We start from the raw sequence: 15,646 nt of genomic DNA, 5'->3' as shown, positions 1-15,646 counted from the left end.
ACACAGCACGATAGTGAAAGATAAACTTCGTAAAAGGTCCTATATTATAAAGAATGGACTCTTCTGAACTTTAAGACATGTCGTAATGCTGTTACCTCATCAAAAACAGACCTAGAGTTGTGTTTTGTAATCCTTTTTTATTAGTCTGTCTCCATCCACAAAGCTTAAAGGGACAGTCTAGAATTGTGGACATTGGCTCACTAGAAAATGAAGTCTGGAGTGTTGGAGAGGTGTGGAGACAGTTTTATTTAAAAAAGTGTCCATCCAGTCCTTGTATTTGCAGAGGTCGCTGGTGCTAGACTAGTGCATGTCAATGGCCATAGTTATCCTGCCACTAAAAACAGTCTTACCCACTCCACAAAACACCCGAAGCAAATCTATTATTACACCAGACTGTCCATGTGAATGTCTGTGTTGATAGAATAATGATTCAAATAAAACTAACCTTGCATCGGATGAATCGTCGCATGTTGAGGGACTATTTTTACTTTGCCGGTAAGATAGGTGCTTAGTGATATCACTCCGCCGCTGCCGAGCTTTCTATCAGGAAGTACAACTCACTGCTGCTGCTTAGACATAAATCCTTCAAATACAAGGTTGGTTTTACTTCTAAAATTATTTTATCAACACAGACATTCACAAGGACAGTCTGGTGTAATAATAGATTTGCTTCGAGTGTTTTGTGGAGTGGGTAAGACTGTTTTAAGTGGCAGGATAACTATGGCCATTGACATGTGCTAGTCTAGCACCAGTGACCTCTGCAAATACCAGGACTGGATGGAATATTTCAAAAAGTATCTGCACACGTCTCCAACACTCTGGCTCACTAGGAAATGAGGTCCTATGTCTGAAATTCTGGACTGTCCCTTTAAAATGCTCTGTTCCGCCTTGTGATGTCGCGAAGCGGTCGATTTCAAATTTAAACTGCCTTTTACCTTTTGTTCAGTAGAGATTGGCAATTCCAGAGCTGAAACCATCAAAAAGATTCTAGTGAAGGTTTATGGAGTTTAAAAACAAGGTGGAGCACTTCCTGTATTACCACATAACATCAGAAGGAAGAACTCAGCCTAAAAATGCATTGTTTGTGTGTTAAACATGTGTGAATGAAACAAAACACAACTCCGAGTATGTGAGATCTGTTTGTGATGAGGAAACAACATTACAACATAGATCAAAAAACAGTGTAATACAGGCCTTTAAGAAGTGACTAGAACAAGCAAAAACAACAAATGCCTTTCTCACCTCTTTTGCAACTATCTGAAAACTGCCGTTGGCACCTCCATGTTTGTTTACTTGTTGCTCTATTTTTTCCTTTTTGGTAAATTCTCAAACTGACCTCTAGCGCCCTCTGATGTTTATTTAACAGAACACGGCCATGACATTATCAATATTTCTGTTTACGTACAAAAAAGGTTTGCAAGATCCAAATAAATCCACTGCAACTAAGAATAAATCATTATACTGTCCGAATATCAGGAGGTGCACTGTTAGCATTACATTATGGTCATGGCAAAACTGTTCTGCTTCTGAAAGTTGAGAAAAGTGCTCATAAACGTGCGATGAATAGTTAAGATGTTTTGAATGCATGACGCAAGTGACTATTGTACGCGAATCAGGAAGAGCGCTGTTAGCATGCTAGTGGTTGTTACATTACAGTCGTGGCAAAACTGTTGTGGCTTCTGAAAATTTTGAAAAGCGCTCATGAACTTGCGATGAATAACTAGGATGTTCTGCATGCATGACGTTTGTGACTATTATACGCAAACCAGGAAGTGCGCCATTAGCATGCTAGTTGTTAAAGTGCTTATGAGCTCATTACAAAGAATAATTACGATGATCAGAAAGGAAAAGATATGTGAGGAATAACTTCGGGCCACTACAAACCGTTTGAAATGAACCATTTCTGTTTTTCACGTTTTTAAGACAATAAAATTCAGGTACAGCGCCTTCAGTAGTTAAAAGGACAGAAAAGGAAGACAGAAAGAAAACAAAACTTCATACTAACAAGGATTCAAAAACAACAGTAAATGCAGCCATGAAAATACTTGGAGACAATATAATTTTTAAATTCTTCAAATAGAATAGCAGCAAAACAATAATAATACGGGCAATGTGTCTGAGATCTTACTCAAGGACACAAGGACAAAGATTTTCATCCTATTAAAAATTTTACTGCAACTAAATATAAAAAAATAAATATTGTTTGTAATTAAAGATGAAATGTTTAATTATGATACTTTCGTCTTTACTAAAAACCCTGAGATGTGAGCAGATGGCACCACCTGCTAGTCTTAATGCCATACTTTGGAACATTCCAGGCAAAGCAATGTCATCTCCATGGAGAAAGACAAGTAGGTGACAGACCTCTCGCCAGAAAAGTTACATAATGGACCTTTAAATTATAGTGCAATAAAATGTAATGTGACTAGTGAGAATGTTTAGTTTTGCTGTGAGTTGTGAATTAAAATGCGTGAGATGTTATGATTATGTAATATTATGAGACAAGCGGTGATACTGCCAATGTTTACCAGTGAGTAAAAGGTTCAAAATAATCATCCTCAACACAAGGATTTTCGACAAAACCAGTCCAGAAACTACAAATTATATGATCCATTTTCAGACATCTGGCGCACATTGATGTAAACAGATTCTTTACGATACTAAAATGTCAAATTCGATTTCAGTACTGAAGAACGGACTCAGTACTGATTCTGACACCACAATGATCATTAAAATACTCTAAATGTGAGTTTCAACATTAAATCTCAGTACTTTTTTTTTCTATTCCCATGTGGTTATATCTGTGTAATCCTTCAGTGGTTCACTGAGGTTCCGTAGAGGTCCATGGGCATGTACCTACATTCAAACTGCAGCCTCAAGTGACCCAAATCTGATTTTTTCGCCCCTATGTGACCTGTATCTGATCTTTTAATGACAATCTGAACAACACAGGTCCGATTTTTTCAAATGCGACCCAGGATATGTGCTCCTAAACCGATACCGTATTTTCCGGGCTATCAGACGCGCTCTTAAGCCTCCAACCCCATCAAGAAACGACCACGCGCCCCGCAATCCAGAGCACCCTATACACGAATCCACTCGGGTGTCCCAGCACGACTTCAGTAAACTACAAAGCCGCACCACCCACAGCGCACGCAAACACACACGGAGCAGACAGCGACTGCGCAGCCAAAAACACCCGCAGCCACACTCATCACTCCACGCGGACGAGGAAAAGAACAAAGGAACGAACCAAAAAAGTGAGTCCACTGTGCCACTCTGAGCCACAACTGAACAACTGAGTCACTGCGAACACGCTAACAATCCGTTGGTCCCAGACAGCACCCTCCCTACACGCCACAACTGAACAAAGCCCAGAGTCACCGTGAACGCCACAAACAAAGTCCCACTGAGCCGTCTAACTGTTGTGTTTCGTTTAAAGTCCAGTGCAGTTTATTTGTGAAAAAAGTTCGAAAATACACCATAATGACAGTGTGTTTTATAATCCAGAGCGCCTAATAGCCCATAAAATACAGTACATATCTAATCTTTTGACATTCTTCACATTCATCCCACCTACATGTCAGGCTCGGAGTCTAGTCAATGGAGGGAAGGCAAGGTTAGCGAGGTTATTAATATTTGGGGGGGATCGCTGTATTAAGGCAAAGTTGGAGGGGTCTTTTCGTAACCAGGCGTTTTTTGAAATGATTGCCAAAGAAGGCGGTCCTGGCTCCAAAGTCAACAAAAAAAGAGTCTGCGAGGCTAAAGACTCAAACAAACAAAGCGGTTGTGGACATGTAACGTGTCCATTTTACGAAGAACTGGATTGCATTTTAGTAGACTAGCCCAGCGACGTTGTGTGCCCAGCGACGTTGTGTGTGACGTCGTCATGTCCTCCAATGCGCATCTGGGTCACTTTTGGGGCTTTTAAAGGAGATCACATACAAGTTGCATTTAATTGGAAATGTGAATGAACTCGCAAAAAAATCTGGTTTCACACAAAAAAAAATTTGATTTGTGCATTAAGCCCTGCAGTCTGAATATAGTCTATGTGCTCTTATGTGTTCTGATCCAGCTCAAGATCATTCTAAAGCTATTCAGGAAAGGTTCATTTCTGTCCTGTGAATGTGACTTTTTTAAGTATTGATACCTGCTTAAATGAGTATCTAGTTTCAATATCGATACTAGGTTTAGGAGGGCTCATATCACACTATTTTCTGATCTGTTATCATGTTATTTCCTCATCACAAACATACTTGGAGTTGTGTTTTGTTTCATTCACACATGTTTAACACACACCGATCCTGCATTCTTAGGCTGAGTTTTTTTCTTAAATGGAAAACATGACGTCATGTGGTGTTTTTAAACTCCATACACCTTAACAAGAATAATTTCTGCTCTGGAACTGCTGAACAAAAGGTAAAAGGAGTTGTTAAATTGAAAACTGCAGCTTCATGGTGGAAAAGTGCATTCTGAGCTTTGGAGATGTAGACAGACTAATAATGCAGGATGTGTGAATGAAACAAACAAAAAATAAAAAAAACTCCAGGTCTGTTTTTGATGAGGTAACAGCATTCTAAACATGTTTTAAAGCTCACAAGAGTTGATTATATATCATATAGGACCTTTAAAACAGAGAAATAGCGGGATGTAAGTTCAATAAAAACAATTTTCTGTGACCATGAAGGCTTTTCCCTCTTTTAAACGTGTCTACGAATGTTATATAGAGACTCACATGAGTTTATTCAAATAAGCTACTTCTCATCACTTTAATACATGCTACGCTCTGGGTCCTGACATGAAGGGGTATAACATGCAATTTTCCTGCTCAGTCTGATTCATTACTTTCTTTCAATCCACGAGTAAAAAGTCAAGTCCCATCAGGAAGTAGAGAGGACAGTTTTGGATAAAAATATCTAATTGCGACAGTTATTACTCACATATGGGTGCATTAGCATTTGAAAGAAAATTGATATGTTAACATCTTAACTAACACATGTATCATACACATTTCAAGGCATGTTTCTAGAAGCCTTGCAGGGCTTAAAGGTTGTATGGAGGATTTTTTTTGTTTCAAATTGTCAATGATAGCATTATAAAGGTGCAGTAGCCTTGTAATTATGATGACCAGAAAAAAGAGAATAAAAATTCATCAACTCTGGACGTGGTGGGGCTAAACATTTGCCAATAGATAACGACACTGCCTCGTTATCTGTTAGCTGACAGGCTGTCAATCAATCTCCCTACGTTTCTAGTGTAACTGACTTGCCTGCGCGCTGCCGTTACGTGGTTTACGTACGACTGTCACGCAGTCCACAGACGCAAGACGCACAGACGCTGTTTACTCCACCAACGCAACGGTTCTTAGCGGCTTTTTTTGACCTATATCTTCCTCGCAGTTAGCACAAAGTTTGTTGCAATGGCGACAAGAATCCAGGAGCAGTTAGCCACAAAAGAAAGTCCGTTTTTGAGATTGCTGAAAGAAGAAGACAAGGGGAAAAGCAGCGAAGCCAAACTAAGGTGATTCTTGTAGATTCATTCCAGCGATGGCGCGACTGAAGCAGACAAAGGGTCTAAAGACTGACGCATTGGTCGCCAAATTACTCCTGGACAGGTCACTTCTGCTTATTATGAAAACGTACTTTATTTCCAAGAGCTAGACAAACGTTTTTCAGGACACGAAAGCGATATCCTATGTCTGAAAACGTCAATTTTCAAGGCAAAGAAAGAGTCCGCTTGCTGCTGCGTGTTGTAGCTAGTTCATTCGCACTGAATCTCCGCGCAACCTTCTCTGCACCCTTTCCTGCTCCTGTCCCCGCTGCCCGATCCGCTCTTCCCGCTGCTCCTCACTTCTCCGGGCACAGAATCTCCGCACACCGCTCCCCTCTCCTCTCTCCCCTCTCCTCTCCTCTCTCCTCTCTCCCTGCTCCTCACTTCTCGTCCGCGCACGAAATGTCCGCGCACCCGCTCCCCCCGCTCCTCACTTCTCCGCCTTGCCTAACCAACACTGTAGTTAGTTGTTTACAAGTCATGTGCAGCTCACCGGCTGTAAACAAACCTGTTTCTGGCATAAGGAGGAGGAGGGAGGAGGCGTTCCTACGTAGGGAGCTGTAGGGGAGGGGGGGTGGTTTCACGCATGCGCAACATTTGAAAAAGGACAAACAGTCACTGGATTTCTCGTTCCTTGGAAAATCCTCTATATAACCTTTAATGCTCGATTCGGATTTTTTGTGGAATCTGATTTTTTTGTGAGGTCATTCACATTTCCAATTAAATGCGACTTGTATGTGATCTCCCGTGTGAACATTAAATGCACCAAAAGTGTCCTGCATGCGCACTGGAGGACACGATGACGTCACACACAGCGAGCGTGCTCAGTGTTTACTGAAGTCGCCTAAACGCTGAGCTTGTCTCTGAAAATAAGGTCCAGTTCTTAGTAAAATGGACAGATTACACATCCACGGCCACTTCGTTTGTTTGAGTCTTTAGTCTCCTTGTATTTGGCTCACTGGCTTTTTATTTTTTTGTTGACATTGGAGCCGTGACCGCCTGTACCCGCGCTCTGACATTTCTTTGGCAATCATTTCAAAAATCACCCGGTTCCGATAAGACTCCTCCAATTTGGCCTGAATACAGCGATCCCCCCAAATATTAATGAACTCTCTAACCTCGCTTTCCCTCCACTGACTAGACTCTGAGCCTGACGTGTAGGTGGGATGAATGTGACCTGACCGTTCAGACTGAAGTCACGTGTTAAAAGATCGGACATGTGTCAGTTTTAGGAGCACATGTCCAAGTGGCCTGGATCACATTTGAAAAAATCTGATTTGTGTCGTTCAGACACAGTTAATTGTCATTAAAAGATCAGATACAGGAGCATAGGGGTGAAAAAAATCAGATTTGGGTCACTTCAATCTGCAGTCTGAACGTAGCATTAAAGGTCCTATATTATGCAAAATTGACTCTTGTCATCTTTGAGCTCTTAGAATGTTAGAAAGTTGTTACCTCATCACAAACATATCTGGAGTTGTGATTTGTTTCATACGTTTGAGTAATCCTTTATTATTGGTCTGTCTACGGCTACGTTTATATGATGATAGTCTGAACGGAGAGAAGACGCAAAAGTGGTGTTGTGACTTCATTTTTTATTCCGCGTTGAGAGATGTGCTTTTAGGAGGAAATTTGCCTGCATATGATGATGCAAAAGTGTGTGGAATTCGATTGGGTATGCATGCCAGGCTTCTAGTTAGTGACGCTTTGTGCTTGACGTATGTGACGTAAACGTGTACGTGACGTGAGCAGATCTGACCAGAGTTTTGCGTCTTGGGCAGTGTAGACGGAAACGCTACATTGAGCGTATTCAACTTTTCCACTCTGGAGGTGGTTTCAGATTTTTGTGTTTTTAAGAAGCAAAAACGCCATCACCGTTTAAACAAAAGGCACTTCTGATCAAATATTTTCATTTTTGCCCACAAGCGTTCTCATGTAAACAGGCCCTACATCTCCAATTATCAAAATGCTCTGTTCCACCTTCTGATGAAGCAATAGTTTTCAAGTCATCAGCTCCTTTTACCTTTAGTTCCATAGAGATGGGCAATTCCAGGGCTGAAATGGTCCGAATGATTTTAATGAAAGAATATGGAGTTTAAAAACACAGTGGAGCACTTTCTGTATTACCACATGACATCACAAGGTAGTGTTTTCTGTTTGAGAGAAGCTTAAATATGCAACACAACTCCAAGTATATTTGTGATGAGGAAATAACATTCTAACATAGATCAGAAAATAGTGTAATATGAGCCCGTACCTGGATTTTAAAAGCATTATTAAATCTTAAAACATAAAAAAACAGAGCTAGTTCATTTTAAATGATTTGCAGTGGTCCGGAGTTATTCCTCACTTGCCTTAATGCATTCGGAGCATTCTAATTATTCACCGCAATGACTTTTTAAGCACTTTTCACAACTTTCAGAGACGGGCTGTGTAGAATGGTAAATGGCCACATTTTGATACAGCACTTTTCCACCTTCAAAAGCAAATCAAAGCTCTTTACATCAAGGAACCGCTCGCCCATTCACACACACACTCGTACTCAGACACTGGGAACGAGGGGGGTTTAGTGTCTTGCCCAAGGACATGACAACAGCGTTCATTACGGGAGCTGGAATCCCACCACCAACCTTCAACTCAGCGGACAAACGCTCTACCAACCGAGCTACTGTTTCTTAAGACGTGAAACATTCAGATTAAAAAGGACTTTACATTTAGGTTCAGTTTTAAAGTAGACAGAAGTTCATTAATAAGTCATTTCAGTTCAAACAGTGACTCGAAAATTATCGTGTTGACATTTCCATTATCCAAACACAACATGTAATAAAATGTAAAAGCCAAAGAAGAAAAACGTGCATCTTTGTGGATATGCAAAGCTGCTCTGTACTGTAGGGGTTTATGGGAGTTATATGGCTACTCTATGCAAAGCAGGGTGAGTGCCCACGCTAAAGGACATTACAGAAAATTAGCATCCTTGGTTTTGCAGGCTACGAATTATCTACAAAACACTATCTTCTCCAGTAGTCACGTTACAAAAATGAAGACGAATTATAACGTCGCTAATGAGGCGTGCAATGATAGAACAGGATTACACTGAACAATTTTATGGCTCCTCATCTGTCCTCATCTAAACTAATCGTCTAAAGTGAAAAATCAGCACTCCACGAAAACTTGGAGCCAAATTTTGTCATTTTTAGAGAATAGATTACAAAGTGGAAATGTTAAAGGTGTGTTGAGAAACTTTTCTGGTGGAGGGTCCGTCAAATGATTTTTCGCAGAGATGTTATTGCTTTAGTCTGGAATGTTTCGCAGAATGGTATTAAACCTTTCTAAAACCAAACTAGGCTAAGTTACAGGTCAGATCTGTGGAGAGGTGACGCCAATCGCAGTCAGAATGTTTGTTTTTCTTGGTATTTTCGAGCTATAAAACCGTCTGTAATTGAATAAATGTAAGGTAGAGCTGTTTAATGTCATACTGTGGAACATTCCAGGCAGAGCAATGATGTATCCATAGAAACAAGAAGGTGACGGACCTCCAACCAAAAAGTTAGAGTGCACTTTTACTGTATTTACTTTTTTTTTTTGATCTGCTGGACCTGACACCTGACACCAGAACTTTACTTTTCCAAACTATCGATTAATTTCTGAGTGATTCAAAATCAGAACTGTTTCCGTACCGATTAACAATTTCAGATACAGTATGTTACTTTCTGAAGGCGTCACATCACCAGCATGATTCACTGAAAATGGAAAGTTCAAACCACATACTCATTTGAATGGAGAAAAGATACAACAGCTGAAACCCGTGGCAGTTTACAGATGAGTAAATCCATTCGAGCGTTTCTTAAAGGTCTGACATAGTCTTTTCTTTTTAGATGTTAGATCAATGTTTCATTGCCTCCGTTCAATTTCATTTCTCTCCAGCAAATAGGTCAGGAATCGGAATACGCTAGATGATTTGCAAGAACCACGGAAGTGCGAGTTCGGACACCAGCCAATGAGCGAAGAGCCATACATTCAGTGTTGTCAACGATTCCTGAGATTGAGGATTTAAAACCGGAACAAAGAGAATGTTTAGTGAATTTTATCAAGGAGAAAGACGCTATTGTCCTTCTTCCTACGGGATTTAGGAAAAGCTTAATATATCAGATAGCCCCATTAGCAGCGCTTTACATACGTCACGACCAAATAGCAGCGATTGGTTAAATTAAAAAAGCACCCGCCTACCATCAAGCGAACGAATCCTAATGCTGCGAGGTCAGACGGTTTCCACGAAATGAACCTGGCCGATGAATCAGACTTGTCACGATCTGCATGTAGGTTGAAATGTTGATGTGTTTTGTATAATTTCTAATCTTTTTGTAATTATTTTATTGACTATTTTGTTCCAATATTGCTGGTTCAATTGAATGTTGAAAAGAAAAAGAAATGGGCTACATTTAATGTCCAAATAGGCGACTTATGGCTCCTTTTATTGCTGCTTCAATGACTGTTTTTCATTGTTTAATAATCCTCGTAATCCTAATTATTCAGAGAGACATGATCACTCAGTCAACAATAAAATATCCTCATTAATGTTCAATAATCCACCTTTATTTTGTCATTTATGAATTATGTCTGTTGCCTTGGGTTGTGAAGGTTTGTGACTTTTAAAATATGAGTCCCCAGAAAAAAAGTTTGGATAACACTGCGTTGGATTGCTTTTGCCTAGAAAGTTCCACAGTGTTGAATTCAACGTATCTAGGCTATCTCCATGGAGACCGGCACGTGGAGTCACCAGGTCAGATCTGTGGAGAAGGGATTTAGCTCACAGCAACCACACATCTTTTTCAACGCATTTGTTCAGCAATAAAAAAAACTTCTAGCCATCGTGGAAGTTGGGTACGTTTAAAACAATATTTTCGAACATCTCAGACAAAAAAATAACATCACCATGGAGACAAGCAGGTGCCAGACCCACCACTAAAATAGTCGCCTTTAAATACGCGTTCACAAGCATTTTTTCTTACATCGTAGCCTTTTATTTTGTATGATTTTGATTTAAAACTCACGCCACTCCTCTTCAGCAACTTGGTGTGAAAGCTTCAAATAAAATCCATCATTTCCAAAGAATATAAAGCAGAAACAGTGACTCAATCCGAACGCGTGTTACACAGATATTTAAATGCGTTTACTGTGACGCACGGCCGCTTTTCACGCACTTTCTCATCTACATGGTAAGTGTTTAAAATCCATCTCTCTCGCCCCATTTACGAGGCAGCACGTGGCTTTCCCATGGCTTTGCAACCGTCTCCTCCAAAACTGGGAGTATGCTGATGCCTGCGATCCTACCCACGGTCAAAATCTCGCATCAGAAAGTATTCAAATCAAAATCTCTTACCAAATGAGTCGAACTATTCCTTTGCGCGCAACATTTTCACGCTGTTTTTGGAGAGAGCTTCGCTGCGCTGCGGTCGGATATTCGCGTTTGCGCACATTTAAACGCTCTCGGGGGTAAATATCGGTTGATAATACAGTACGTAGCTTGCCCATCTGAAGTAGCCTGGCTGGGGGAAGAGGAGGAGGAGGAGGAGGAGGAGGAAGAAGAAGAAGAAGAAGAGGAGGGGGGTCGTTGCTGCCCGTGCAAACCGTAGCGAAATCTAAAAAGGTTCACCTCTCCTAATGACATTTCCTACGCCTATCCGCGCTTGTAGCCTCGTGTGCCCGCGCCCCACGGTCCTGGATCAGACCGGGGAGGGTACACGGCACATTGTAGCAGGCGGCAGCAGCAGCAGCAGCCTGGTCGGTTCGCGAGTGTGGTGCACGAAGCGAAAAATCGGCTCCTGCGCTCTGCTCCGTCTTACGCGAACAACTTAAAACACCCAAAGCGAGATTTAGAGGAGAAAAGATTGCCAAAACGGTAACTTACGTCGTCGAGGGAGGGGGGGGGACAAGCCTGAGCGGTGCGTCGTAGGCTCTACACACCACGGACTCAGCTCTTGAACTGTGCGGGGAGAGAGAGAGAGAGAGAGACACAGCGAGGCGAGCGGAGCAGTGGAGGACGATCCGAGATGAACGCTCCCTCTTCCTGGTTGGGTTTTTTACGCACAAAACTTAATCTAAACCAATTATCTAACGTTAAAAACCCCGGCTTAGGCTCGTATAGACGGACTACACAGCGCTGCGTAATGTTGAGCGCTGTCAAATAGATCGTCGGGGATAAACTTGGATTAAAGCGCACGGAGCGGTAGATGTGGATGCCTCTCCCCTTCCCCTCGCTACCGGAGGCTCACCCTTTCATTTGTCGTGACCAAACCACGGCCACTCAACCGCCAGGCTGCGAACAAGTCCAGAGAACTGACGAGAAAAAAAAACACAAAGCGACGCAGGAAGGCTCCGCTCAACGCTATCGGCCGTGTCCCATGTGCTGCGGGACAGATAAGGCTTTAAAACAGTGTCCAGCTGAACTTCAACTTCTGCTCTGAGCCAAACTTGACATAAAGAATATTTAGATTACTATGAAAATACTCAAATCTCCCATTGAGTCTGTATTATAAGCGTTTTACTTTTTTTTTACACATCTGAGATTTACAAATTGACTTTAAATTTTCCTCTCCAGTTAAGAATCTTTCACGTTTATGATCTTAACTTAAATTTTCCAGAATCGTTTTTGAGGATTTCTCCCTTTTTATAGAGCGAAACAACAAGTCAAAGTAAGCACAATTACAATGTAGGCAGGGCTATAAAAATAAAACGAAACAAAAGCTCAAAGTTGCTGTCACACGTAACAGAATTTGGCAACAAACTATAATCAACCAGTTCAGTTCAAGAGCTTCCTCCAACACTGTCCCACTATACAAACCCTTTTCTATTCTCTGATCGTTGTTATAATGTTGTTTTCTCATCACAAACAGACCTGGAGTTGAGTTTTGTTTCATTCACACATGTTTAACTCATAAACTCCGCAGATTTAGGCTGAGTTCTTCCCTCGAACTCTGAAAAACACCATGTTCCGCCTTTTGAAGTCGTGTGGTGTTTTTAAACTCCATAAACCTTCACTAGAATTATTTTGGATGATTTCAGACCTGGAATTGCCAATCTCTACTTAACTAAAGGTAAAATGTAGCTGTTAACTTGAAAACTACCACTACATGACATCACAAGGTGGAACAGAGCGTTTTGAGCTTTGGAGATGTAGACAGACTAATAAAGAGTTACTCGAACGTGTGTGAATGAAGCAAAACACGACTTCGGGTATGTTTTGGAAGAGGTGACAACATTATAACTTGACTTAAAGTTCACAGGAGTCAATTTTGTGTAATATGAGACCTTTAAAATCTATAAAATCATAGCAAAAACAGCAGTGAACATGACAAATTAATAAAATAATTAGTTAAAAATACATGTGTAGTAGGGATGTAACAATAACCGATATATCGGGATATCGTATCATCAAAAGTCTCAATAATACCGTGGCATGGATTTACTGCAGCAAAAGCTTATAAACATTGGGAACTACATATCCCATGATTCATTTCAGTGCAGACAACATGAAGAGAGATGTTTTTACTTGAATTTTTGGGATTATCACGGAAATAATTCACACCAAAATCTTCTCAGGGTATTTTAAAAGCAAAAAAGCTTCCTATCTACAATTATATTAACCACGGCAAAATATCGCAATAAATATTGTACCGTGAGATGCATATCGTGAAAATATCGAAGAATATTTAGATTACAGTGAAAATACTAAAACCTCTCATTGTGTCTGTATTATAAGCGTTTTACTTTTTTACACATCTGAGATTTACAAATTGACTTAAAAATTTTCTTTCACATTTATGATCCTAACTTCAATTTTCCAGAAGCATTTTTGAGGATTTCCCCTTTTTATAGAGCGAAACAACAAGTCAAAGTAAGCACAGTTAAAATGTAGGCAGGGCTATAAAAATAAAACGAAACAAAAGCTCAAAGTTCATTTTATTCTTGTAGTAAAATTATAACAAAGACACAGACCAGCTCCACTTTCTTTAACTATAAATGGTTATAAAGGTTAAGCTCTATTACGGCTCAATTATACAGCCTATAATTTTTAAAAGGTTCATATTATGCTATTTTCTGATTTATGTTATAATGTTGTTCATCACAAACAGACTTGGAGTTGAGTTTTGTTTCATTCACACATGTTTAACGCAAAAATCTTGGATATTAGACCGAGTTCTTCTCTCAGACTGAAAAAACTCATGTCATGTGGTGATACAAGGAGAAGGAAGTGCTCCACTGCGTTTTTATATTCCATACACCTTCACTAGAATCATTTGGATAATTTCAGCCCGTCTCTCCTGAACTAAAGGTTAACTCGAAAACTACCGCTTTGAGCTTTGGAGACGCAGACAGAATAATGCGGGATTACTCAAACACGTGTGAATGAAGCAAAACACAACTCCAGGCATGTTTTTGATGAGGTAACAACATTACAACATGGCTTAAACCTCACAAGAATCACCTTTGTGTAATATAGGACCTTATGTTTAAATATAGGACACAGATTAAAGCACTTATGTTTTCAGTAAATAGCCTTTAGTTGCCAACAAGACAGAACCTTCATCCCTCATAAATAACACAAGAATTTAAGACAGTAAAATCATTAGTCTTTTTGCAAATGAACCATTACATATAAAACATTATTGTGTTTGCTTCTGGCTCGCTAATAAAACAGCCCCGTGAAGGTTAAGCTAAGGTTACACAACAAACAGCACAACAAGAAAATTTTGGTCGATATTAAAATTCTACATTACCACCAGAGCAGGGTTTAAAGGTGCACTATGTAACTTTCTGGTTGGGGGTTCGTCACCTGTTTGTTTCTATGGATATGCTCCACAGTGTGACATTAAGCATCTATGTAAGTCGATCGCACCATTACTTCTGTACCAGGGATAAGCATTCAATAACATTTTCCTAATCGATTGTCGGGAGAATTAACGATTGATTGTCGATTAATCATTAACGTTTTTATATTAAAATGATCATCATCATTATTACTATCTGCACTACTAATCTGCATAAATAAACTGAACTTTACAACATATAAACATAACCACTCTAGAGCCACATCAATCCGTTTGACATTATAATGTGTTTAATGCAGCTTTGCGCAACTCTCACAGAAACGAAACTTAAAACCCCATGTCTCATTTGCATAAACTAAGCGAAGAAAAAAACAGCTCTTATGTGCTGATGTGGTCAACTTCTGTCGGACTAAAGGACACGACTCACTGATATATATATATGCCGTAAGGTGATTCAGTGTCTCCGCTGTCAGACGCAGCCTTGTCTCCTATGCTACGCTACACTAGGGTGACCATATTTGCGTTTGTCAAAACCAGGACACCGTACAGGGGGTGGGAGGTGGGGACTCGTCATTGACATTGAGCTACTCTCACCTGGCAATGCTTTTTAATGTTTTTCGGTGTCCTGGTGAGCTTTGAGGTCCCTGGCACCGCCACTGGACACTGAAACATATGTACCTGCTTTGCACACTGTGCACATGGCCTCCCACTTGTCTCGACTGGGACAGAAAGCGGGGAATTTCTTGTACAAGTCATCGTTAAATGCCTATTTGCAATTCGGCATGTTGCAGGCTGACCGACTGTTTGTGTCTGCTCGCTCCTTCTGAGGGCACAGAGAGCTACGAGAGACGCTCAATTTAATGGCCCAATGAAAGGTAATGAAAACCCGGACATTTCCACCACATGTCTGAGGAAAAAACGCTACGCTATGCACAGCAACATTCGGTTTGTCGATTAAAAATGAACATATTCGACAAAATTCTTAATGATCAAGTATCGATTAATCAACTAATCATGCCCATCCCTATTCTGTACCACTGAAAATGTAAAATTTAAACAAACTTATAAAGACAACTGAGAAGACTGAACACAAATGCCCCGAAAAAGAAAATCATATTCTGCAGATTACAAACGGCAAGTAGTGAAATCTGCATCTGAAAACGATAATCGAGCAGCAGAAAGAAAGTTTGGAGTGAGAGAGAAACTTGTGACACCGGGAGGATGCACCATGAAACTTTCCTGAAGTCACTGGATGGATGGACAAAGTC

General features: G+C 40.4%; 1 protein-coding gene across 5 annotated transcripts in view; it reads right to left on the bottom strand.

Moving 5' to 3' along the window:
* The window catches only part of LOC110168282 (bromo adjacent homology domain-containing 1 protein), an 80,522-nt gene that overhangs the window by 39,746 nt on the left and 25,130 nt on the right, over window positions 1–15,646 (bottom strand). Inside the window, exon 1 of one of the 5 annotated variants that reach the window (XM_055149204.1) lies at window positions 11,823–11,864. The exons of 1 other annotated variant lie outside the window; for it this stretch is intronic. The gene's annotated coding sequence lies outside the window, so the exon portion shown is untranslated. Of the gene's footprint in view, window positions 1–1,242; window positions 1,263–10,930; window positions 11,065–11,458; window positions 11,566–11,822; window positions 11,865–15,646 lie in introns of those variants that run through there. 3 more of the 5 variants (XM_055149201.1, XM_055149203.1, XM_055149205.1) reach the window with 3 other exon arrangements.

Source organism: Boleophthalmus pectinirostris, unplaced genomic scaffold (assembly GCF_026225935.1).
Source record: "Boleophthalmus pectinirostris isolate CB_2022bp ecotype Guang Dong unplaced genomic scaffold, ASM2622593v1 HiC_scaffold_13, whole genome shotgun sequence".
NCBI classification, from domain to species: domain Eukaryota; kingdom Metazoa; phylum Chordata; class Actinopteri; order Gobiiformes; family Gobiidae; genus Boleophthalmus; species Boleophthalmus pectinirostris.
The sequence above is the reverse complement of the archived record's forward strand: the minus strand, read 5'-3'. Positions and strand labels throughout refer to the sequence as shown.